Source organism: Mesoplodon bidens (genome assembly GCF_964165515.1).
Source record: "Mesoplodon bidens genome assembly, contig: HAP1_SCAFFOLD_289, whole genome shotgun sequence".
Classification (NCBI taxonomy): domain Eukaryota; kingdom Metazoa; phylum Chordata; class Mammalia; order Artiodactyla; family Ziphiidae; genus Mesoplodon; species Mesoplodon bidens.
Genome location: NW_027672374.1, coordinates 558,717 through 581,193, shown reverse-complemented (window position 1 = coordinate 581,193; position 22,477 = coordinate 558,717).

The following is a 22,477-nucleotide window of genomic DNA, read 5'->3' as shown; positions in this document are numbered from 1 at the left end:
ACAGGTATTTCTTTGGCAGAATTGCCCTGGCTGCTAACAGCCAACTACCTAGTGTCTCTAGGTGAGGGGAGGGGAGTGTCAGTCCTGTGAGAAAAGAGAGCACCTCTCTTCACCATTTACTGTTATCAGGGGTTGTAATTGATACCACGTGCAGGTGCTGCTGGGCTCACCTGGTGTTGTCAGCAGGACTTCCGTTCCATCCAGGGAGAAATGAGCCTATTTGGGCTGTCTTTTGCTAGTTTTGGATCCAGGAAGTACTGGGCCACTTTCTTCTATAGGGTGGGGGAGTGTGAGAAGCACTGTCACTATGTTGTTATTCTGGTCACAAGGTCCATTCTCCAGGAAGTAGAGCTTAATTCCCCTCCCTAGGAGTATGAGCTGCACTTACTAATTACTTTTAACAAACAGGGTATGCAAAGAGAAAAATGGTTGATTTCATAGTGGAGAAACCTGTCCAACACTACCTTTATCAAGTGATCAAGGTTAACATCACCAGGATTAAATCATATTGGCATCATGTACCCCTTGATATGGTACACTTCACTTCTGTGGTATTCTTGCAAAAAGTCCATGATGCAAATCTAAGGAGAAAACTTCAGAAAATCCCAAATTGAGGGGCATTCAATAAAATAGCTGACTAGCTCTTTTCAAGTGTCAAGGTCATGAAAGACAGAAACAGTGAAACTGTCACAGATTTGAGGAGACTAAAGAGACATGATGACTAAATGCGGTGTCACATCCTAGACTGGATCCTGGATCATAAAAAAGACAATAGTGGAAAATCTGAATACAGTGTGCAGTTCGTAATAGTGATGTCCCAAAGCTACTTTCTTATTAAAGCTACTTTCTTAGCTTTAATAAATGTACTATGATTATATAAGCTGTTGCTATTAGGAGGAAAAAGTGAAGTTACCAGTTGCCATTGGCATTCTACTGTAAGCAATAGACTTCATTGACTTATATATTTATTGTTATAGACTTGTAAGTTTCTCTTTTTCTTCCCAGTGGTTTATAAATGTACTCAAGTAGTTTGGTGCTCAAATCATCCCAGATTTGGCCAGTGGGTTGGAATCCCTTCAAACTGGCTCCCCAGTCCTAGTGTCATCCTCCAACATGTTTTTTTTTTTTTAATCACTTTTTTACTTTCTGGATCCAGAATCATCTAGTACTTACCCTATCCTAACCCTGGAAGCAGCCAGTAATCCAAGAAGCCAGGATTTCCACTAATGGAAAATGGTGTTAGAGACTAAGATCTGGATGCTAGATGTGCTCACTGCTACTGGAGCATTCCTCTTGCACTTGTCAGTGGACACAGAAAATACATGTGTGTATACACACATATACAAATATATATGCATACAAATATGCATGGGCACATAAGCATGTACAGACACACATACACAAATCTTACCAAATCTTAAGTTCACACCAGTACTTCCCAATTCCCGCTCATCCTCATGGGATTCTTCCCTGCTTTGTCCCATTCCATATTTGTATGACTTTTCTTCCACAGTGAAAGTCCACTACTGTCTCCTTGTCTGTGACGGGGAGAGAAAAGCAGCCCCTGCCTTCTCCTTGGCCTGTTTATACTCCTGCCTAGGCATCAAGTCCAAGGCCAGTGGCAAACGACACATCATTACAGGTGTGCCGTTCAGTGTCTTCTGTATAAAATACGGTGACTGATTTAAATAGTTAACGCTGCCCTTATGGGAACCATAGCCTCTAATATGACTACTCATTCATCATTTTTGTGCCTATCTAGTAATGTGGCAAATTTTAGCTAAAAGTGATTGAGAATTACAAAGTCCACTTTGGCTTTAAACATCCAGAAGTTCCTCAATAGAAGGAGAAATAAAAAATAAAATGTTACCAAGGTAATGCTTTTCAGTTAATCACAAAAATTCCACGATGTAGAAAAAAGGTAATCAGTTTATAAATTCTTTTATAATCTACAGCTGCTCTCATGCCAATGGATTTTTCAGACCAGTAAGTACTTCAATAATTGTACATGAACTTAAACGTTCCAAAGGGAAAAAAAATCCATGTCTAATGGCTCCTTAAAGAAATTTTGCCTTCTGCTGCTGCAGTTGTGAGGAAGGAAAGTATAGGAGTGAGTTAAACAAATGACCATAGACACTGGATTACAGCAGAAGAAAGAATGCTGTGCATTCACTGCTTTTAAACAATTTAAAGAATTTTAAGACTTGGTCCACAAATGTAGAAAGGGAACATTTTCAATATTAATCAGAATTAATCCCTGGAAACTGGACAACTTTCATAATATGCCATCTCCATGATTTTAAGAAAATATAAAAGAAATATTAGCATATGTGGTGGTTAATTTTATGTATTAACTTCGCTGGTCACAGGTTGCCATGACAGAGGAAAAGTAGACTTCCTCAATATTAAATATCTGCTCATCAAAAGTTATTGTTGAGAAAATGAACAGAAGAGTTTCAGACTGAGAGGATGTTTGCAAAATGTACAAATGACAATGGACTGGTATCCAGGATTAATAAAGAACTCATAGCACTCAATAATAAAAACAATGAGAAAAATTGGAAAAAGATTTGAATGTATACCTCACAGAGTAAGGTATGTGGTACATATTAATGATCAGAAAACATACAGAAGGGTTCACTGTCATTAACTGTCAGCGAAATGGAAACCCCCAGAGATAACTCTACACATCCATCACCAGAGATAAAGTGAAAACTGTCGGGGAAGACGTGAAGTGACAGGAACTCTCATGTGTTTGTTGCTCATGGAAGTGAGAAATGGTACAACCACTCTGGAAAAGTTCTAGTCGTTTCTTATAAAACTACACATACAGTTACCCTATGACTCAGTGTACTGAGTTGAATATTATCCCACCAAAATTAATATCAACCTGGAACATGTGAATGTGGCCTTATTCTGAAATAGAGTCTTGCAGATGTAATCAAGTTAAGATGAGGTTATACTGGATTAGAATGAGCTTTAATTCAATGACTGGTATCCTTACAAGGAGAGGGTGATTTGGATACAGAGACATATAGAAGGAAGAAGCCTATGTAACCACAGAGGCAGAGATGAGAGCGATACAGCTACAAGCCAAGGAATACTAGGGATTGCCCGCAACCACCAGAAACTAACAGAGACAAAGAACAGACTCCATTTCAAAACCTCCAGAAGGAACCAGCCCCTCCAGTATGTTGATGTTGAACTGTGAAAGAATAAATTTCTTTGTTTTAAGCCTCTAAGTTTGTGGTAATTTATTACAGCAACCCTAGAAAACTAATATACCCTAGGTATTTATCCAAAGGAAATGAAAACAAAGGTTTACCAAAAACAAACAAAAAATTCTCAACATAAGAATGTTATAGCAACTTTTTTTTTTTTTTTTTTTTTTTTTTTTGCGGTACACGGGCCTCCCCCTGTTGTGCCCTCTCCCATTGCGAAGCACAGGCTCCAGACACGCAGGCTCAGCGGCCATGGCTCACGGGCCCAGCCGCTCCATGGCATGTGGGATCTTCCTGGACCAGAGCACGAACCCGTGTCCCTTGCATTGGCAGGCGGACTCTCAACCACTGCGCCACCAGGGAAGCCCAATAGCAACTTTTAAAAAATGACTAAAAACTGGAAGCCGTCAAGGTGTCTATTAAGGAGGACGGATAAACAGTCATATATTCATATAATGGAATGCTATTTGATGTTAAAAAAAGAACAGACTACTGATATATGCAACAACATGGATGAAGTTTAAAAACTATACTGAGTCGGGCTTGTAAATTTTGGAGATTAATCTTTTGTCAGTTGCTTCATTTGCAAATATTTTCTCCCATTCTGAGTGTTGTCTTTTTGTCTTGTTTATGTTTTCCTTTGCTGTGCAAAAGCTTTTAAGTTTCATTAGGTCCCATTTGTTTATTTTTGTCTTTATTTCCATTTCTCTAATAGGTGGGTCAAAAAGGACCTTGCTGTGATTTATGTCATAGAGTGTTCTGCCTAAGTTTTCCTCTAAGAGTTTTATAGTGTCTGGCCTGACATTTAGGTCCTTTAATCCATTTTGTGTTTATTTTTGTGTAAGGTGTTAGGGAGTGTTCTAATTTCATTCTTTTACATGTAGTTGTCCAGTTTTCCCATCACCACTTATTGAATAGGCCATCTTTTCTCCATTGTATATTCTTGCCTCTTTTATCAAAAATAAGGTGACCAGGGCTTCCTTGGTAGTGCAGTGGTTGAGGGTCCGCCTGCCGATGCAGGGGACATGGGTTCGTGCCCCGGTCCAGGAGGATCCCACATGCTGTGGAGCGGCTGGGCCCATGAGCCAGGGCTGCTGTGCGTGCACGCCTGGAGCCTGTGCTCCACAACGGGAGAGCCCACAGCAGTGAGAGGCCCACGTACCACAAAAAGTAAGTAAATAAATAAATGAGGTGACCATATGTGCTTGGGTTTAACTCTGGGCTTTCTATCCTGTTCCATTGATCTATATTTCTGTTTTTGTGCCAGTACCATACTGTCCTGATTACTGTAGCCTTGTAGTATAGTCTGAAGTCAGGGAGCCTGATTCCTCCAGCTCCGTTTTTCTTTCTCAAGATTGCTTTGGCTATTTGGGGTCTTTTGTGTTTCCATACAAATTGTGAATTTTTTTGTTCTAGTTCTGTGAAAAATGCCATTGGTCATTTGGTAGGGATTGCTTTGAATCTGTAGATTGCTTTGAGTAGTATCGTTATTTTCACAATGTTGATTCTTCCAGTACAAGAACACGGTAATTCTCTCCATCTGTTTGTATCATCTTTAATTTCTTTCATCAGTGTCTTATAGTTTTCTGCATACAGGTCTTTTGTCTCCTTAGGTAGGTTTATTCCTAGTTATTTTGTTCCTTTTGTGGTAAATGGGAGTGTTTCATTAATTTCTCTTTCAGATTTTTCATCATTAGTGTATAGGAATGCCAGAGATTTCTGTGCATTAATTTTGTATCCTGCTACTTTACCAAATTTGTTGATTAGCTCTAGTAGTTTTCTGGTAGCATCTTTAAGATTCTCTATGTATAGTATTATGTCATCTGTATTCTCTGTGTATAGTATCATGTCATCTGTAAATAGGGACAGCTTTACTTCTTCTTTTCTGATTTGGATTCCTTTTATTTCTTTTTCTTCTCTGGTTGCTTCCAAAATATGTTGAAGAAGAGTGGTGAGAGTGGACAACCTTGTTTTGTTCCTGATCTTAGAGGAAATTGATTCCTTTCATATAACATTTTTGAAATGACAAAATTTTTGAAATGGAGTACAGATTATACTGATTCCCAGGGATTAAGGAAGGAGGGGAGGATGGAAAGGAGGTGAGTGGGTTTATAAAAAGGCACGATGAGGGATCCTTGGAGTTATTTTGTATCTTGACTGTGGCTGTGGACAGCTGAACCTACACAGGTGATATAACTGTATATACCTTCGCACACACAAACAGACACACACAGACATCCACACGCACGAGTGCTAGTGAAACTGGGGAAATCTGCCTGAGATGGATGGGTCAGCTCTATCCATGTGAGTATGCTAGCTCTGCAACACGTTCCACTGGGGAAAACCGAGCAGAGCATATGCAAGAGATCTTTCTGTGTTCTTCTTACAACCGCACGTGGACCTATGACTGCCCTCGTAACACTTCCAATTACAACATGACTCATGAAGCCCATGCTCGCTGTCACCTCCTCCACTTCCCCAGGTTACAGTGCCCCGTATCTCTCAGTGCGCAGTGACAATGCAGTGGATATCGCTGGCATGAGCCCCATGACATGGATCCAAACCGTCTCCCTCAAGAAGGTGATTTGACATTGAGATCATGTGACTGATGAATTACTGGCGGAAAATGGAAACTCAGTTGTGCCTCTGCTGTACTTACTAATGGGCACTTGGTGATTTGAAGGCTTAGCTAAGAGTGAAAACAACCACCAAAACCCAAATTGGTTAATTGTTTTACTAGTGCAAGAGCTACTTTGTGATATCGACTTGCACTATATAAGGTAGGATTGTCACGATATAAATAAATGTACTATTTATTTATATAGAGAATATAATACGAATATTTATGTCATACATTATAGATGTTACTTCCCACATTCAGTTTAGTTACTTGTGTTTATTACTAATTTTCACTTAGTATAGTTTGACATACTGTGAAGGAAAATTCTACTGACAAAAAACAAAAAAAAAAGGAAAAGTATATAGCCAAAGCTGTGTTTTAGGATTCTCAATTAGATTCTCACAGATGCATAATAAAATAAAAATTTTGTATCTTTACTATAAATAATTTAAAATTTACATAAAATTTATAAGTAAAAACCTCTATTTTGTTAAAAGACCACTGAAGGTTTAAGAATGATTAAATTCTGGCACATGTGGAGTATATGTAGCAGGAGCCATCAAAAAGGAGTTTATACAGGAAAGGATGAAGGATGTATTTACAATTATATGTGAGATTTTGCCTCACTTTAAACAATATAATCAATGAGAACACTTTTGTAAGGACGGTCCCACTATATAAAATATTAAAATACACTTTTCCAGCGTTCTAAATGTGAACAAGTCACATTTACTGTTTGATAAAATGAATTCACAAGGCAGATGAATCTTCTCAGGATAATTTTTTAGTTGCTAATAACGTTCTAAAAGTTAATATAAAAAATATATTGCTATTTAAGTTAGTAATGTTCAGATTTCTTTAATCTATGATATTCATGTTTCTGAAATTTTATCAATATGAGTTTGTTAACCCCATTTATTTTCTTTAATTGATGTTTTTGGGGTCTTTATTTTGAGACTACATTATTCTGAGGGGGGAAGTTTAAGTAGAGTATATTTATTCTTAATTCTTTATATGTAAGAAAATAGTCTTATAACTTAATTTTTAAAAAGTATTCATTGAAATGGTAATCTTGTTTATTAATTATTTTAGGTTCAACCCTTGAATAGTGAAGGATCCCTAAATATTTTGCTTTTGGAGACAATTAGATGAATATATTTCAAAAATAAGAAGACAAGTAAGAAATGACTTCTTAGTAGAAGTACTTCTAAGAGATCATGTCTCTGACTGCCCAAGGTCACAGAGCTAGTGAGTGGAGAGGGTCTGTTACAGACACCTGTGCCCTTTACACACAGTCCTGGGATGCGCTCCTGGCAAAGTGGTTCTCCTTCATCCTCGCATAGCAGTAGAGATAAAAGCATTTACTTGTGGCACACTCCAGCTATTTTTAAGCAGGACTGATGGTTGGACATAAGCACCTGGAAACACTAATCTACCATTTGAATGCTCACTGTGAAAATTCATTCACTTCCCAGCAGGCTCTGCGTCCAGATGTGCTCCAAGTTGCAATGCACACGGGGGAAGCAGGTGCGGCCCACCCCACCGCCCTGCTCCAACTTCTTCCACCTACATTTTAGACTCTAGCAGATTTGGAGTGTGAGAAAAGCCACAGGGATTCATTTATCTTTCTTTCTTTCTTATTTTATTTCTAGCATGGAATAGTTAATGTAGCAGAGAATTAGTTTGCTGGGGCTGCTAAAAAGTGCCACAGGGCTGGACAGCTTAAACCACAGAAATGTATTGTCTCACAGTCCTAGAGGCCAGAAGTCCGAGATCAGGATGTCAGCAGGGTTGGTTCCTTTTGAGGGCTGTGAGAGAACTCCTTTTCCCAGACTCTCTCCTAACTTCTGGTGACTTGCTGGCAATCTGTGTGTTCCTTGGCTTTTACATACATGGCCCCTGATCTCGGCTTTCATCTTCATGTGGCATATTCCTGGTGCGTGTCTGTGTCCAAATTTCCTCTTTTTATAAGGACACAATCAGATTAGGCCCCACCCCCCAGTGATTTCGTCTTAACTTGATCATCTGGGAAGATCTTAATTCCAAATAAGGTCACATTCACATGCTCTGGGGGGGTTAGTATGACATCTTCTGGGGGGACACTATTTAACCTATAAGAAGCTCTCTTATTTTCTTTTTGTAGTCTAAGACAGTTTTCAGTGTTTCTGGGTGACATTTTGTTGACTCCTAGATATTAAGAACTTAAACAGAGTAAGTCTTGAGTCTAAAGAGGGGTGCATCTTTCCCCAAGATCAGAAGAGGCAGCAAGTAGAGAATGACTCTTACCTCAGCACCTCTTCCTCCAGCAGTGGACCTCAGAAATGCTTTGCTCAGTTACAATTACTGTAATTATTTTCATTTACAGAATGACTGGCCCTTTATGCTTGCCCCTGAAGCATAACAGACCGTTTTGATACCCTTTAGCCACAAAAATCTGATAGGAGGAAAACATAGTATAGAAATGTGAGGGCAAATCAAAGTGGAAAGACACCAACATGATTGCCCTCTCCTTCTAGTGAAATGATGTCATTTTATAGATAAGAGTCACAATAAATTCCTTTTTAAGTGTTGCTTACATTGAACATTAAATTCTGTTCGTTAATACTCTCTTTTTATTCTTGAGAAATTTGCCATATTTATCCATTTTTAACTTTAAAAAATCAGAGCAGGGGGCTTCCCTGGTGGCGCAGTGGTTGAGAGTCTGCCTGCCGATGCAGGGGACACGGGTTCGTGCCCCTGTCTGGGAGGATCCCCCATGCCGTGGAGCGACTGGGCCCATGAGCCATGGCCGCTGAGCCTGCGCATCCAGAGCCTGTGCTCCGCAATGGGAGAGGCCACAGCAGTGAGAGGCCCGCGTACCGCAAAAAAAGAGAAAAATCAGAGCAGTATGATATTTGTTCAGTTAATTAACAGTTGTGAAATTAACATGAGAAATTGGATGGGAGGCCTCTTAAAAGTTTAAAGAATGACATTTAAAAAAAATACATATAGATGGAGATGAGCTGGTATTTCCTGAAACATCAGATAATCAACAGAAGCAAATGGTCCGACACCACAGCAGCAAGCATCGTTATTCCTTCCGGGTTCCCAGAGGAAAAGGGATGCTACTGAAGGGGCTATGATGACCACCCTCTCACGTGTGGTCCAGAGGGACCACTTGAGGACCATGTGATATTTGAAGTAATTTGGAAGAAAAAGAAATAAATCTGTGAAACTCAGGTGGAGACATCTGTTTGCAGCAGTGTTATGTTTATTTTTCTGTGCAACTTTAAAGAAAACACTTATGTAGTGAGTATGAATGTAAGTGTAATACGTGGATACATTTCTCTGTGAAGGTGGAATAATTGAAATTCGATACTTAAGCCTCCACATAATGCAAATATAGAACACATGTGTACACACACCATAATGTATGTCACTGAAGCATTTTGCAAAGGAATAAATAGTACTGAGCTGCATGTGGATTGATTACTCTCTGACTCTGGAGATGCCTTCCTTTGACTTTAAAAGAACTTTCATTCTCTTATTGCCTATTACTTGGTGATAATTTCTGTAACGGAATAAGTGGAAAAATAAGCTGACCTTCTTTGGATTACAAATAAAAACTTCTCTAGAGCAGTGCTGTTTCTTTTAAAAGAGCCATAATTATATGAAAAATATATAATAGGGCAGAGCCTCTTTGATGTCTGTGGCTGTTAAATGCCATGTGATTTGTACCAAAAACATTAAGGTACTTAATTTTTTAAAGTATCTGGGAGGCACAGAATAACTGAATATTCTCTCCATTCACCAAATTTGTAATTGGATATACCTATCAGTTGCCCTTGAAAAAGTCACCAGTACAATTTTGTCTTTGTCTTTTAAAGTTGATTGCAGTAGCATCTCTGTTGATTAATACCTAACATAATAATTTTTAATAAAGTAGTACTTTTGAAAATGAGGCTGAAGATATTCTGATTTCAAACATGAGAATTCATGAAGCATTCATCTAAATTGACTGTTTCCTTAAAAAAAATTTTTTTTCATCTTTATTGGAGTTTAATTGCTTTACAATGTTGCATTAGTTTCTGCTGCACAACAAAGTGAATCAGCTATATGTATACATATATCCCCATATCCCCTCTCTCTTGCATCTCCCTCCCACCCTCCCTATCCCACCCCTCTAGGTCACCACAAAGCATCAAGGAGATCTCCCTGTGCTATGCAACAGCTTCCCACTGGCCATCCATTTTATATTTGGTACTGCATATATGTCAATGCTACTCTCTCACTTCGTCCCAGCTTCCCCTTCCCCCACTGTGTCCACAAGTCTGTTCTCTAAATCTACGTCTTTATTCCTGTCCTCCCCCTAGGTTCTTCAGAACTGTTTTTTTAGATTCCATGTATGTGTGTTAGCATACAGTATTTGCTTTTCTCTTTCTGACTTACTTCACTCTGTATGACAGATCTAAGTCTGTCCACCTCATTACAAATAACTCAATTTCGTTCCTTTTTATGGCTGAGTAATATTCCATTGTAAATATGTACCACATCTTCTTTATCCATTTATCTGCTGATGGACACTTAGGTTGCTTCCATGTCCTGGCTATTGTAAAGAATGCTACAATGAACATTGTGGTACATGACTCTTTTTGAATTGTGGTTTTCTCAGGGTATATGCCCAGTAGTGGGATTGCTGGGTCATATGATAGTTCTGTTTTTAGTTTTTTAAGGAACCTCCATACTGTTCTCCATAGTGGCTGTATCAATTATATTCCCACCAACAGTGCAGGAGGGTTCCCTTTTCTCCACACCCTCTCCAGCACTTATTGTTTGTAGATTTTTTTGATGGTCATTCTGACTGGTGTGAAGTGATACCTCATTGTGGCCTTGATTTGCATTTCTCTAATGATTAGTCATGCTGAGCATCTTTTCATGTGTTTGTTTGCAATCTGTATGTCTTTTTGAGAAAGAAAGACAGAGCTGGAGGAATCAGGCTCCCTAACTTCAGACTATACTACAAAGCTACAGTAATCAAGACAGTACAGTACTGACACCAAAACAGAAATATAGATCAGTGGAACAGGATGAGAAGACCAGAGATAGACTCACATACATAGAGTCACCTTATCTTTGACGAAGGAGGCAAAAATATACAATGGAGAAAAGACAGGCTCTTTTTGGCCATCTGTATGTCTTCTTTGGAGAAATGTCTATTTAGGTCTTCTGCCCATTTTTGGATTGGGTTGTTTGTTTTTTTAATATGGAGCTGCATGAGCTGTTTATACATTTTGGAGATTAATCCTTTGTCCATTGATTTGTTTGCAAATACTTTCTCCCATTCTGAGAGTTGTCTTTTCATCTTGTTTGTAGTTTCCTTTGCTGTGCAAAAACTTTTAAGTTTCTTTAGGTCCCATTTGTTTGTTTTTGTTCTCATTTCCATTACTCTAGGAGGTGGATCAAAAAAGATCTTGCTGTGATTTATGTCAAAGAGAGTTCTTCCTATATTTTCCTCTAAAAGTTTTATAGTGTTCAGTCTTACATTTAGGTCTCTAATCCATTTTGAGTTTATTTTTGTGTATGGTGTTGCGGAGTGTTCTAATTTCATTTTTTTACATGTAGCTGTCCAATTTTCCCAGCAGCACTTGTCTTTTCTCCATTGTATATCCTTGCCTCCTTTGTCATAGATTAGTTAACCATAGGTGCGTGGGTTTATCACTGGGCCTTCTATCTTGTTCCATTGATCTATGTTTCTGTTTTTCTGCCAGTACCATATTATCTTGATTACTGTAGCTTTGTAGTATAGTCTGAAGTCAGGGAGTCTGATTCCTCCAGCTCCATTTTTTTCCCTCAAGACTGCTTTGGCTATTCAGAGTCTTTTTTGTCTCCATACAAATTTTATGATTTTTTAAAGTCATAATTTACCAAAAGCCCTGTTAAGGACTGGTTTGTGTCCCCCCAAATCCATATGTTGAAACCCCAGCCCCCAACGTGACTGTATTTGGACATGAAGCCTTTAAAGCGGTAATTAAGATTAAATGAGGTCAAGGGTGGGGTCCTCATAGATAAGATTAGTGTCCTTATAAGAAGAGGAAGAGATGCTAGGGATGCACACACAGAGGAGAGGCTATGTGAGGACACAGGGAGAAGGTGCCATCTGCAAGACAAGGAGAGAGGCCTCAGAACAAGCTCCACAGACACCTTCATCTTGGGTTCCCAGCCTTTTGAACCATGAGGCAATAAATGTCCATTGTTTAAGTCCCAGAATGTGGTATTTTGTTACGGCAGCCCTAGCAAACTAATATAAGCCTAAAAGTTTACACTGTGTGCTTTAATCTCACCCCAGTCATCTTGTATTCAATTTTCATTACTTGTATGATTCTTAAACACTGGTGTCTCCTCTTGGTGATCACTTTCTTTGAGGTGAACTTTGATTTCTTCACAGGCTGACGGGAACCACACGGTCATGGCTTCATTCCACCTTTGGGTTACTGCAGCTCGTGACAGCAGGCACCAGCAAAGGACTACTAGGTTGTTTCTTCCAAATATGTGGCATAGCACCTGGCCTTGGAAACGCTGAGGACTTTCCCTATGCTCTCATTAACTTACTAAACTTATTCACGTATTGGTAACGAGGTTTTTTTTTTTAATATATATTGCGTACGATTTATATGAAGGAAGATACAATAAGTTCTAGAAAGACAAAGAAAAATCATGAAAAACATATTACATAACAAAAAAGAAATACATAGATATTAATGAAAACTGGGGTGTGTGGCAAGCATCAAAGCATGATGAGTGCATTACCAAACGATATTCTGTACCATACATGCAATGTTATGAACGTGAATTTGCCCAGTAACGAGGTTTTGATGAAGATCTGAGATGACAACAACACGGCTCTCAGGCCCGAGGCCCTCGGGTGGGATGGGCCCGCCCCACCCCCACCCCACCCCCCGCCCCACCCCCACCCCACCCCCACCCCTTCCCTGGAAGGACAGCCAGCTCCTCGGAGGGCTGTCCTGGAAATGGGCACAGCCCTCTCTCAGGAAGTGATCCAATGTTCTCATGACATAAACCTCAGCTAAGGGAACTTGTACAGACTCAAATTTAATTATAGAATTAACGTCATGTGTAGCACATTGGCCATAATCACGGAGTAAGCCTAGTAATAATAATCACACAGTAATCAGATAGCGATACATAGTGATGTGTCTCTCAGACACACCCCCCCACACACAATTGTATACACCAACCTTTTTTCAAAAAAAACCCTTCCACTCAACAAGATGTAGAAAACAAAAATCACTTGAAATCTGAAGGATTTTCTGTACATAGCTACGTATAATTGAACACACACACATACACTTGTGTCGGTCTACTTAAAGAAATGAAGTCATATAGGATGTGCTCTATTGTACTTCATTCTTTCACTTATCTTGAACATCTTCCATACCATTACATTTTATTTTGCTGCATTTTAACGGATGGATAGCATTTCAATATATGAACTATCCTAGTCTATTTAGCCAGTTCCCTAGTGGTTGGATTATTGTTTGTACATTCCATTTAAAAAATCTTTTCAATATTATAAGCTGTGTGGCAATAAACATTTTGTAGTTACCTCCTTGAAATATTTCTATAATTTATATAATTATCTCTATATTTAAATTTACAGAAGTGGTATAGTATTTCAATAAATTAATAGGAGTGGAACTTCTGGTTGGAAGAGAATGCAAAATATGGAAGTTTTGGATATAGGTTTCACCTACAAAAGTGGTTTTTTTTCTTAATTAATTTATTTTTGTCTGTGTTGAGTCTGTTGCGGCACTCAGGCTTTCTCTAGTTGTGGCGAGCGGGGGCTACTCTTCATTGCGGTGTGCGGGCTTCTCATTGCGGTGGCTTCTCTTGTTGCAGAGCACGTGCTCTAGGTGCGTGGGCTTCAGTAGTTGTGGCTCAGGGGCCCTAGAGTGCAGGCTTAGTAGTTGTGGTGCACGGGCTTAGTTACTCTGTCACATGTGGGATCTTCCTGGACCAGGGCTCGAACCCATGTCCCCTGCATTGGCAGGCAGATTCTTAACCACTGTGTCACCAGGGAAGTCCTACAAAGGTGATTTTTAAATCAATTTGCAGTTTCATATGAGTGCTTGCTTTCTTAAACTGTACCATAAAGTTTTATGATATTTAAAAATGTCATTTCTTGGATTAATAGGGAAGTTCATTATTATTTACATACCTTAACTTGCTGACTCCCCTACCATTGAGAATTGCTTTCTTCCTGTTCCTTTGCCACTCTTTCTATTGTTCCCTTGCAGAGGCAAGATGCATTTGTGTTTGTTGTGTGTGTAGACAACAGTTCCCTCACTCAGCTTTTCTTTAACTTCTAATTTGTTTATGTTAAGAGAATTTTGGTATGAAAATTTAGATTTTATGTATGATTACTTAATTTCCCCCTCTTCTTGGCTTGTCTACTTTTTTTTTTTTTTTTTTTTTTGGCCGTGCTGCATGGCTTGTGGAATCTTAATTTCCTGACCAGGGACTGAACCCAGGCCCTCGACACTGAAAGCACAGAGTCCTAACCACTGGACCTCCAGAAAATTCCCTTGGCTTGTCTATTTGATATACTCTGCTTAAAAAACATTCCCCATATTCACAGACATTTTTGTCCTGGTATTTTCATGCATACATGTGTATATGTGTAAATCTTGAAGGAGGACAGTATTTGATGGACAGCAAGGACTCCCTTGGATGTATGAACATAAACATGTTTTCCCAGGTGAAATGTAGCCGTAACCTGGTGCCCCTCCCAGATGTCCTCTGATCTCCCTCTCCAGCCCTGTGTGTGCTCCAGCTGCCACATGCATGGCTGGCCCACGGGGTCCTCAGGGGACTCACTTCCTTCATAAATCACTCACACCTGAGCCTTCATCTCAGACCTGCTTCTGGGTAACTTGCTGGAGACACTGTCATTCGTGATCTAGCTGAGCCTCGGCCTTTACATTGTGCTTTCCTAGGACAGAATCAACTGGACATGAAAGTGCCCTCGAAACTGTTATGTCCTTAAAAGATGTGAATTGTTTCATAGATCAGAATCTTTTGTTGGGGGCCTCTGGTGTGCTTGGCATCGTGTGCACAGCCCTGCCCTCCAGCAGCCCATAGTCAGGCATGGGGCCCAAGAGATGAGCATTCGTACTTGGGGGAAGAGTTCCCGGTCAGTGGCTGACACAGGGCATCATGGGGAGACAGCAGTGACCCAGCCTGGGAGGGACAGTAATGCCTTCATGGAGGAAGTGACATTGAGCCTGAAGAAGAGAGGTCTCCTTCTCTCTCTGTCCCATCCTCCATCGATTCCCATCAGAACCCCTTCAGTTCCCGGCACTATATTGTTTGTTCTATGTTGTGATCTGTCTCCCCACTGGAACGTAAACTCACTGAGGCCCTTGACTGTCTTGGTCATCATTGCATCACCTGTGCCTCCCAGGAAGGACCTGGTTCATGTGCATGATCCACAGATAACCGCTGGGTCAGCAAATGGATGAGTCACATCAGCAACATTTGATGTCATGACCTGCATTGTCTTCTCCTCCTCCTCCCCCTCCTCTATCATCACCATCGTCATCATCACCATCATCAGCATCACCACATAAGTCTTCCCCAGGCCCCTGCACACAGCAGGGTGTGTAGGTTCATTCCTGGGCCTCTGCCTCCTTGCCCTCAACCAGGGACCATTCAAAACAGCATCAGACCTGATTAGAAATACGCTTGTTTTCAAAGTACTTTTTGGAGGATATACCACTGGGGTCTCTCCTATTTTAGTTGCTTTATAATGAGGATATATGTAACACTTTGATGAAAGATCTTCTGGATCCACCTTAAACTGGCGACATATACTCTTCTCTGGTAAAATGTTAAAGGTAGACATTTCATCCTGAGAAATTCAAAATCAAAAGACAGATTTGTGTGTACGGAAATGATGACAGGAAGGAAGTGAGGTACTTTTACAAAATGGGATAGGATGCTATCCAAAACTTAATGTGGAGTAATCTTTCCATTTAACTGATGATTTGGGTGGATGAGGTGGCACTGAAAGTGATGTAGTCTTTGATTTTCCTTATTCTGTGGATTTCCGTCCACTTTGTATGATGGGAGAACTGTCTCTGAGAATCCGACTTCTTTTTCTCAAAAAACCTCTTCACTTATCTTCTTTGTGCAGGTCTTGGGTTTATGGTCAAGGATGTGTGCACTGAAAAGGCACAATAAAGAGATAAATATACCTCAGGTTGGGACGCATTACCACAACCGGGCCTGCTCTTTCCTTTAAGTTGAGTGAGGTAAATATAGAATATCTTAGAATTTATTTTTTTCTGCCTCAACACAAGTTTATTTCTGCTGACACTGTATGTCCAACGTCGGTGAGATGGAGGCTCCCTCTTGGCAGATGCGTCCACAGTCATGGTGGCAGAGGGAGAAGTGGCAGTTTGTACCTGGACTCTTTTTTGAATATTTTAACTTTATTGGAGGATAGTTGATTTACAGTGTTGTGTTAGTTTCAGATGTACAGCAAAGTGATTCAGTTGTACATACACACATATTCAGAATGTCTTAGAATTGAGGTGTTTGAGCTGTGTTTCAGTAACAGTTTGGGGATGTTAGGAAAATGAGCACCAACGAGAAACACTTTGCAGTTCATTCTCTTGTGGGTTGCCTCCCAAGCTGTTCTCTCAAACAAGCAATAGAAACTATCTTTCTATTTTATTCCTGCACATTCAGGATTCCAACAGGCTGAAATGACAGTGTCTTCTCCAAACTCACTCTGTTATTAGACTCACTCACCTGCCAGGGAATAACATGGGTGAGAACAGTGAACTTCCTGTGATGAGCTCTTGAATGAAGATGGCCTGTGGGCAGGACTACAGTCCCGACTGCACACCTGTCTAAATCAGGGAAGCCTGTGAGCTGCACTGGTTCTTCTCAGCTTTGTCACTGGGCCTGCCATCCCTCCCCCTACACTTCAGGCCAGGGTTTCGGAACCAGTGCACGTGTGTGATAACCAGCCCCCCTGGCTTTCAGCCCCTGCTCTGGGCTTGGCCTCTGGGTTGTTGGCACAGATGTGTCCAGTCACTGGAGCCATGTGACAACTGTCACAGTCTAGCATCCAGAAAGAGAGAGGTGTTTGCTCCATCTCTAGCCTCTGCTGTCAGGATGTGAACACTGCAGGAGCCTGGAGGCCAGCTCATGACCAACTCTCTCAGTAGGAGGAAGGGGCTTCAGAGGTGGCCAGCACAGGCCGTGACGGGGGCTAAGCAGGCTGCAGGGGTGGGCAGTTCGGGGAGAGAGCAGGGGTCTGCGCCCTGCCCCTCATTGTTTGCTCGTCTCACCCTTATGAGCGGGTCATTTCCCCGGCTCTGATGATTCGAAGTCTCTGCTGGCACCCACAGGACAATGACTGAGGCCTCCACATTCCTCAGCAGGGATCCCAGCTCCCACCCAGATCTGAGGCCACAGACACCTCTCCCCCTCCCCTGCCGCCCCTGTGAGCAAGCTGTTCTTGTGAAACGCGGTCATACTTTGTTAGGAGCAACTGTTTTCTATGGGGATACAAGCCAGTGTTGATACCAATACACACACATGTCCAGCCATGGGTGGAAACGGAAGGAACGGTAGTTCTGGGGTGTCTTTGCAGGCCCGTAGGCCCCTAAGGCCAGTCCCCACAGCCACAGCCAGATGGGTCCTCCTCCCTCAGTTGGAAGAGATGCTGCTGCACAGAAATCCCACAAGTTCCACAAAGGGGCCCAACTCTCATTTCCCTTATCACACCTTTCGCGGGTGCCCCATGAATTTCCCCACACCCATTCCCCTTGTTGCATCCTCATTGGGATTAAGAGGTAGCGGCCTCCACCACTCTCCACATTGCAATAACCCCAGTGGGACTAGAGGATGCTCCCGCTACGATGAGGCAGACAGCCCTGTCCCCATGGCCAAGACTTTTCCTCTCTGGTCAGGCCACCCACACAGGAAACCCTGGATGAGCACAGGGTCAGCCCAGCTCCGTCCCCTGGCCACTTCAGGGAAGCAGAGAGAAGCTCCGTAACGACAAGGGCTGTCTCCAGGCTCCATCCTAGAAACTGGTGAGTGTCCAGAGGGCGGAAAGGCACAAAAGCAGCTCTGCGTCCCCAGAAGGTTCAGGGAGGCAGAAGACGGTACAGACGCCCCAGAAGGCCCCTGGACGAGCAGGCGTTAGAGAAGGGGGTGATGAGGGGGTCCCTGGGGAAAGTGCGAGCTGTGCGTTCCCAGGGGCAGCCTGAGGAATCCTTGTCTATGTGGAGGAAAGGTGTGGCCCCCTGTAGACCCAGAGCTCCTGTGACCTCCCTCATCCTTCCTTCCTCTCAGGATCGCTCTCTGTGGAGCAGCTCAACACCAACAAGATGACAGTGGCCTGAGAGCATTTCTCACGAAAACGATCTTTGTTCACAATTTACATACATCACTCCAAAGGTCCTGCTCCCACCCACACCTGGCCACACCCACCTCCCCCACCTCCCTAACCCCCCACAATCCCGCTCCCCCTCCCCGTCCTGGTGGTCCTGCCCCCCTCCCTTCCCCCCACATCACCCAGGATCAGCACTGAGAGGAGGAGGAGCCCTAGGCTCCCCTGGGGGCTGCCCTGGGGCCTCGCCCTGGAGCGCCGGCCCAGCTGTTCCCTACTGGCTGCAGGACTTCTTCTTCCTCCAACCACGCTTCTCTGTGACAAACGGGTCACGCTTTCTCTTTCTGGGCTGTGAGGGGCGAGCCAGCCCCAGAGCCAAGGCTGGCCTCCCAGAGACGCCAAGGCCAGCCCCGGGGATGGGCAGCTTCTCAGCAGCGGCTGGGCGTCCACACAGAGCCCACTTCCTCGACTTGGGAGCGGCTGGTGGAGCTGGGCTGAGGCCTCTTCTCTGAGGGGAGGGGGACTGGGGAGCACTGTGGGCCCCCCAACCTCCAGGGGAGGCCAGGCTTGAGGCACGCACAGGACTCTGGGACAGCCAGAAAGGCAGCAGGCTCTGCAGAGAGCCAGAGAGGAAGGCCAGGCTGGAGAGCTCCTCCTCGTCCTCACTGGACCCGTCCCTGGGCCCTCGGGCCTCCCGGACAGGAGAGGCCTCTCTGAGAAGAGATGCATCCCTGGGTCCCTGTAGAGAGCCAGTGTGCCTTTGACCACCTTGGCTGGCGTCAGACTCAGAAGGAGTTGAGGCCATTCCGGGTGCACTGTGACTCGGGGCTGCCCACACACCGTCGTCCTCTTTCAAGGCCAGGAGTCGTTTCTGCACCAGCTGGTAGGAGGGAGGAGGACAGTGACGGCTCCACACACTCGTGTGAGAGGAGGAGCACTGGGCAGTGGGACAATGGCCCTGGGGGGGGAGGAGGGGACAGGCGACCCCAGGACTCGAATCCAAATACAGACACTGTGGCAGTCCTGCCATCCTCCTGCACCTTATTCCCAGCTTTGTGACCTTCCCTCTCCTCCCGGCTCCCCATCCTCTCCTTCCTTTCACCCTGCACTGCACCCACCCCAGAACGGGCCCTTCCCCATGCCAGGCGTCCCAGGCAGGGGAGGGATGGACAGCGCTATGTGGCCCTCCGGTTCTGGGGCCCTACCTCTCCCCTGTTCACTGGGGTCCCTCCGTGCCCTCGTCTTCCTGGGTGTCCCTTGTGTCCCCTGTTCTACCGGGGATCCCTCCCTCCTCTGGCTCCCCTGGTTCATCTGGGTTTCCCTGTCCCCTGGATCACCTGGGGTCCCCCTCCCGTGGAGTCCCCTGGCTCCCTGAGTGTCCCTCTCCCTCCCCTGACTCATTTCTTCGGGGCTGAGCCTTTCCTCCTGCTCCAGCTCCTTCTCTAGGGCCAAGAGATCCAGCTGTGGGTCTGGAGAAAGCAAATCTGCCAGGAATCCAGGGTGAATGACTGCCTCCACCTAGAACAGAAAGAAGAGGCTGTGAGCATCCTTGGCCAGGAGTGGCCTGTGAGACAAGAAGGCCAGGAGGGAAAGTGAAAAGCAGAGACCCACCCCACTCTCCTCCACAAGGCGGGGATGGTCAGCACACACACACACACACACACACACACACACGCAAACATGCACATACACAGTCACACACAAAAGAGCACATATACAGAGGCACAAACACAAAGGCATACACACAGATAGACACAAACATATACACACAAACATCTGCGTAAACCTCCCCTAACACCAGGCTCAGGAACAAGGAGCTGAGCTTAAGTCCCAACGGCCTGAGCAGAACCCAGATCTTGGGTGCTGAGTGTTCCATGTCCTGGCATCTTGTAGACCCCAGTCTCCAGGCCTAGCCTACTTTGGTGACAAAGTCCTCCTGGGAACACAGCTTGTCAGTGTAGCTCAAGAGATCCGGGTCCGAGTAGGTGCCGTCCTCTTCCTGCTGCAGCTCATTTCCGTCCTCTCCCCATTCTGCATCTGAGTCGCCTGTGGCTGAGTGGACGGGCCCCACCAGCGCCTCCATGGTGTCCATATACTCCCTCACAGCCTCAGGTGGAATCTCCTCGGGTGCCTTGGGCTCCGGGGCTCGCTGGGACCTGTGTGGCTTCGGGCGGGAGGGCTGGGCGCTGGGGCCGGACATCCTGGGAGCACAGGCTGAGGCAGAGGAGGAGGAGGGGAAGGACGGTGAGGGGCTCCCGGTCCACCTCCTGACCACCGAGCGCACGCTGGTGAGGGCATTGTTGGGGGACATTGACGTGGGTGTGGGGGGGTCAGGACCACCTGAAGCTTCATGCACAGTTGGAGGGGGGAGGTAAGGGGGCATCTAAGAGAGTCACATGTAAGGAAGTGGGGAACCTCCAATTTTCCAGGGGTGTCCCCATCAAGCCCACTTCTTAGGCAGACTTTGTGTGCAGTCCTTTGACAGGGAGGTGTGAGAGAAGTTACAAAATTGACCAAGTCAATACCCCATAGTGACAAAGGGCATCTGAGACCCCACCCCCCCACACCCCGCCTCGGTGGCTGTTTTGCTTGAAAGACCAATGCCCCTGTCTTGAAGGACAATGATCCACATGGGAACATTGGCCAACCCTGGGCCCCTGTTACCTGTGCGTTCAACTCCAGTGGGAACCTGGGTGGCTGGCTGAAGGCCCACTTTTGGGGCTGGGGGCCCCCAAGGATCCAGCTTCGGTGGCGCTGGAGGAGGCAAGCCCTGCGCGCACTGCATCCACTGCAACGGCTGAATCTGCATCTCCTCCTCGGCCTCAAGTTCCATGAACCTGGGGGGTGACGGAGGCACAGCCACCCTGAGAAAATGGCCTGGGTTCTGGAGCCCAACAAAGGCAGCCAAGAATGAGGGATTGGGAGAGGATGTGCCTTGGGGCCGTCAAGGCCCTGTAAGGTGCTGTCCACAGCAGAGAGCTGCTCCTGGAACTGATACAAGATCTGGGACCCTTCCTGCCTCGCCAGCACTGGAGAGCATTCAACAGCACAGACCCAGGTCGCTGCATTGAACCAGGTCAACGGGACACGTGGCTGACCCAGGGGGCACCCTCCTCATGCCCCATCCAGAGCCACATGAAGGGCTGACAGCCAGAGGCTGGAACAGGCATGTGTTCCCCACAGGGGTCCTTGCCCAAATCCAGGACCCTGGGTTGGGATTGAGAGTTCTAGAACATAGACCTGGAGACAGGGCTCAGGAGAGGCTGGACGATGTGGATGCTGAGCTTAGAGGACAGGCCTTCCTTTCCTCTGAGAGGCGCTTGTTTGTTTGGTTTTGTTTCTTAAACAAAGGGGATTACCGTGGAGCAAACACTGGAAGGGCCAGAGACCCTTGGGCTGATGACAGCTGGCTTCCCCAACCTCTTCAGGGATGCCAGGGTACCCACTCAGGCCACTTTTCGTGAGGAGAGGGGGTCCCAAATCTATGTCAGTGGCCGCCAGCCAGCCACCACTAAGGAAGCAGCAGGCTGGCGGGTGGAGCTCTTTCCCCGGCCCAGCCCATATGTCCGGAGTTGGACTCCTACTGGACTCACAGCTTCACCCTGCCCCGTCCTGAGACCTTCATGTCAGGGCAAGGGTAGGTCAAAGTCAGGGGAGGGCAGAGCTCCTGGTGGAGGAAGGACAGAAGACCCACACTCTCAAGGTGAGGGAGGGGTTTCTGGAGGACTGCAGGGCCTCTGGGCTGCGGGGCCCCTGTTCCGAGCGACAGCCGTTGTCCTTTGTCCTCTCTGATGAGCACCCCCACGGCCAGACCCTGCCCTCACCCACTCGCCTCACCCTCCACGCAGCCCCTGGGCCCAGGACGCTGACTCACTTTTGCGCCATCTCGTAGTAGATCATCCGGTCAGAGTTGCTAATGTGCTGCCATTCCTGCACGGCCCTGCACAGTCCCTCCTCCAGTGTCATGGTGGGCATCAGGCGGGCCAGGGATCGAGGCACTGGGCTGTAAGCACGCGGGGTCAGTCTCTGTGCCCAGCCCAGCCCCCACCTGCCTGACCCCGCCCACCAATGTGGACCACACATCACTCAACACAGCATGACTGAGCAACAGGAGGGTGAGAGGCAGGTGTCTGGGAGCAGGGACAAGACTTCCCGGCGACGGCTGTCACCCCTCACACTCCCTCGAGGATGACCATCCACTCCCAGGCTAGAGCCGGGACGCTGTGCCTT